Raw genomic sequence first — 5,365 nt, forward strand, 5'->3', positions numbered from 1 at the left:
TTTAAAACTGAGTGTATGAGTAATGGTTCAGCTGAACACCACTATTGTGTAGAAGTCACCAACAATGCTTACAACATTCCATGGTATTTAAATTAAATGAAAGTATTTCTATAGCGAACACCTGAAAATTATTGTTTCTAATGTAGAGCATTAACTTTACGTTTTAATTTTCATGCTGAAATTGTATATATATTTCAAATACTTTTGCTCCAGCCTGCGTAAGACTATAATGTGTAAAATGATAACGACAACTGAGCCGCACCATGAGAAAACCAACATAGTGGGTTTGCGACCAGCATGGATCCAGACCAGCATGCGCATCCGCGCAGTCTGGGTCAGGATCCATGTTGTTTGCTAACGGTTTTTCTAATTGCAATAGGCTTTGACAGCGAACAGCATCGATCCTGACCAGACTTTGTTGGTTTTCTCATGGCGCGGCTCAAATACATTTGTCATATTTATTAAATTGTTGTACCTTGCTCAGACGTCATCCAGTCATTTATGAAAGTGTCTAAGAAATGTTCCCAACGTAAAGATAAAATGTAAATATGAATTTTCTACAAGTTCAAATGGTAATTATGATGCTGAGACTTTGCAACACTGTACGTGAGACGTCGTCACATATTGTCCGTTATCGTTGCGGCCTTGCAACATTTATGTAGCTTACATAAGTTTATTTCTAGTTAGTTCGTTTTATCTTTCGAAATTCTGCAAATAGCTAATATTGCTTCCACACATAAAACTCATCTTTTCGGTTATGAAAACGTAGAATCAATGCTTTGTTGCACATAATAAACGAATCAACAAGGTCATACGGAGCGACACCGTAATATTGTCGTTGAGATGTGTCACATCATATCGTTGAGACTTGACATACGTTGGAACGTAGTTCTCCTAGAGTGATGAAACATTTGCATATTTATGCTCATAGCATTTCTATAACCGATCTCACAGTGACGGAGTGGTAAGCTTCTTGACTTCCATGCATGTTGCCACGGGTTCGCATTAAATTCAGTTATTGTTATTTCATCGATATTGCTTTTATTCTTACAATATTCTATGTTACATATTGCCAGTTGCTTGATTTTCCGTTGAATGAACTAAAACTTGTTCATTCCTGGGTTTTCCTGAAAATGCTTTGAAACTCTGATGACAAGTAATTTGTCTTTAAATCTAAGATATTTTAAGGACTTAAAGCCGACATTTTCTATAATGGTTTAGTAAAATGGATTCGGACATGAGGAATGCTAAATTCCAGTGTATTTCTTTCAATGCATAAACCATAGACACGTTTGGCCGTTCTCACGCCTTCCAAGCTTACAGGTAAAACACTTTAAAAAAGAAGAAAAACAGGATATTGCCGAACATGGGATTCAGATCCACAACCTCGAGATTTGCATCTGAGCGATTTGTACTCGTGTGACTTGGTGTCAATTAAGAATTGTATTTCTTGCATTAGACTTTCAATGATATTTTGGTGTTAACCCAGTATTAAAGTACTCCCGGGTCGTTGTTTCTTTGAAATTGCTTAGTCCTCAAGTTGAAGCCATTGCTATTTGGACTGATTAGATTTCAAAAGTATTTATAGACACTGTAAATTTTGTGTCATTTCTGATGTGTTAAACAGTTGCGTTGTCTGTTGTTTTTTTGTGTGTAGTACTACCTTTCTGTGCGGAAGGAAGACAGGTCAGCAATGACAGATGTGTGTGAAAATGGGAACAGTGATTGTATACACTGATTGAGAGCAAACAAATTCTTACTGATGATAGTTGTTTTCTAGTATTGACTGACTTGCACAGAGTTAAACTTTACAAGTTCAGAACTGCTATTGCTGCAATTTTGTTGTGAAATTAAAAAGTGGAAACTCCACAGGTCGCTCAACACGACAAAAATGAAAATGTTGCAGACCCGGTTTGATTGAGCCTGTTCATAGACGGAAGTGGAAATGACGCCCTCTAGCCCCGGTTTGAGCAGAACTCAACATTTACACATGTTACAAGTACAAAAATACAATTTAGAGATAGCCGCAAATAAGTGCATACGGCGGTGCATCCACAGTTCATGTCTAAATATGCCTGTTGATCTATACATTGAAGGAGGGTCGACACCCTCTGGTTCGGACAACGAACATTATTTTACGGACACTTACTTGATATTTAGGCATGGGCCGACACCCCCTGGTTCGGACAACGAACGTTATTTTACGGACAATTACTTGATATTTAGGCATATGACTGCCTGGTCAATACTTACGGACGTAGAAGATATTGCATGAACGTCTTTTGATATCTTTTCATTAAAAACGTTGAGTTAAATAATAACATGCGAGGCTGCGCCGAACATTTAATCAATTTTCTTCATCGGGAAAGTCAAGTAGGAAAAGGCCAGTGTCGCTATATAATCAATTTGTTTTTTTTCAAGATAGAAAAATTCAACATTTAACCGTTTTATCCTTAATTCTTGGCTCACGACCCTCTGTTGCCATGGAACTGGCCTAACTAGCTAGTTAAGGTAGTGCTTCGTGTACATCCTCTGCTCCTTGGCCTCACTACTGTCTACATTATCGCCCGTCGTAGTTCACACCAAGCCACTAGGATGAAGTTATAATTCTCGGCGTCATCATCAGCTGCGCGGTTTTGTTGAACATTATAACCCTCCTTCATGGTGTTATGTAGGCAAACACAGGCTTTAGCGAAGGTTAAGACTGTCTATGGAGTCTGCTGCTTAGTGCTCACCGTACCACACATCTGAATCTGTTGCCAGAATTCCGATGGCATCTTTACAACTCTGTTGGCTTTTGAGAATCTGTAGTTGAATATCTTTTCTTCGATCTCGGGACCCCGTTCAGAAAAAGGTTTCACCAACCATGTCCTCATGGCAAATACATCATCTCCAAAACGGAAGTAAGGCATCGGCCTGTCATCACCTTGAAGAGTCTTTGATGGTAACATGCCACTTATATCATCTTGTATGCACTCCTTAACCGCACAAGGATTCCAGGTCTAGGCGTCGGAGCATCCGCCTAACTGGCCAACACTGACCCACAGGAACTTCAGCGTCCACCTCGACAAACAGCACTACAGAGCGATACCTCTTGTAGTTTAACAAAATCGAACCAGTAGAAAGTTAATCGGCGATTGTCTGTCACTCTTCAGATGTCATGGACGTCTTGATGACCTCTTACATGTACTCACCGATAATGGTTTGACAGACCTCTAGAATTACCAGGAATATGGTATTGTGATCTACTCTGAAGCCGTACATTAAGGCTTACAGATTTTATTTGTAGCTGGCACAAGTCGCCAGGAACAGGTCTTATACTGCTCATAGATTTGTCGTCTTTTGAGCCAGTCTCTGGTCAACCATCTTCTCATGGCCTTAGGGTCTCCCTGTTTGCGTTCATGAACTACCTATAGCATATGGGCCATGATTTTCACGTGGTAGTAGTCCATCACATACCACTCTAACATCAGGTCTTTATCATTCATTTTTGTTGTCAGTTGTACTAAATTGTTTTATGATCTGGCTCACAGAAAGCAAGTTAAAGAATACCATAAAGTTTTATACATTAAATAAGGTGCATGCCATTGGAACCTTATATGACGATACCTTTAAGTTAAATTCTGGTGAAGTTCCGAAACATTCGGAATAAAATCTTATCATACCGTAAAGACGTCATTATATCTATAAGCTTTAACACTTCTACAGGTAAACTTATTTGGTCGTTTCATCTCAGTATAAATTTGTTTTAAGTCTGAACCTAATCGACGTCAGTTTAACCGTAATTGTCCGCATTATTCGTGCGAGGAAGATTACGTGGATATAATACGAACTAAATACGATCGAGTATATAAGGATAATTACAGACAAATACGATTATTTTACGGAATTTTTATCTGTAGACAAATTTTGAGCATACACAAATCGGGTCTTTGGATAAAAGGTCCGTACACAGATGTTCCTTATTCCAAGACGGACTTTAACTGACTAATATGGATGCCATCAGATGTCCACGGATCGCATCCTTGTGTAATTTGGGAGCCCAAACCGTGAATGTGCGACAGGGGCATATAATTACAACTGCAAAAACCTATGTAAAAAGTAGATGTAGAATCGCTGGTAATATTTAGCATACCAAACAAAATATCTTCAACTGAAAACTAGAGACATTTAATTTTTTAAATCTTTGGCTCTTGATCAAAACGCTGTATTACTTATAAGCAATTCTTGTCCGGGCTATAACTTCAGCATTCATAGAGGGATTTGAAAATAATTTGACACAAATTTTAACCATATTGACCCGGTTTTCTCAGGTCAAGGTCAATGTCACAAAATGATGTGTGATTTTGTTTTCGTGTCCGGTCCATATCTTTTTGGCACATAGAGGGATTTTGAAATAAGTTTGCACAGATGTTTATCTAATCCAAAGGGTTTGTCGTGTCAATGACCCGTATCTTTTGGGTCAAGGTCATAATTTGACATATCGGTTTTCTGCATGCAGTCATTATTTTTGTTTTTCTTGTTTATGTATGGATTTAAATGTCATTTTGTGCAAATAACTACCGGTATTTAAGCCTGAGAATATGCTATGTGCATGATCCGGGTCTCTCGGGTCAAGGTCAATGTCACTATTTAAAATTTTATTTATTTTGCGCAGACAACTGTACCATTCTTGGGCACGATTCGGGGGTATTTGTCACTAATAGTGACAGCTTTTGTTTGTTCTTTATTCGACCATTAACGAAAGACTTCAATTTACGACGAACGCATTTCATAAAACATCCTTATATAGATAAACATTTTTCAGGTAAATGCCCAGACATTTATGAAACATAATTCATAAAACATAATGACAGATAAACTGTCTAGGCGGAAGTAAATATAATGAATTGAATTGAAATGAATTGAATTCTTCGCCACTCTTTCAGCTATACCCTTAAGCATGTTTCACACCAGCCATACGGCAGCCGTATACCTACCTGCGTGGGAAAAATCGCTGGGTTTCTTACGTCAGCCTCAATACCTCCGTACAAATTAGCAATGTCGCAAGGCTGTCGCAATGTCGCAAACAGGATTTTCGACATGGATATTTTCTTTGCGAATTTCGGGAAATTTTTGGAGTTCGCAAGGCTGCTGCATGGCAGTATCGAGACTCCTGCACAACTGACGCACGATTTCACTTGGTATCAAGCTGGGCCTACTGTCAATCAATTTCTGTGTTTGTCCTGCGAAGGCCGCACGGCAAACGCTCGAACATCTTGCAGCTGCCTTGAAATTTGTCGAAAGGCTGCCAGAAAACTTCTGCTAAACGTACGACAATCGCACGAATTCGCACGGCTGCTGCGCGGACCCTGCAGCAACTGTG

This window comes from Mercenaria mercenaria, chromosome 6 (genome assembly GCF_021730395.1).
Source record: "Mercenaria mercenaria strain notata chromosome 6, MADL_Memer_1, whole genome shotgun sequence".
Classification (NCBI taxonomy): Eukaryota; Metazoa; Mollusca; class Bivalvia; order Venerida; family Veneridae; genus Mercenaria; species Mercenaria mercenaria.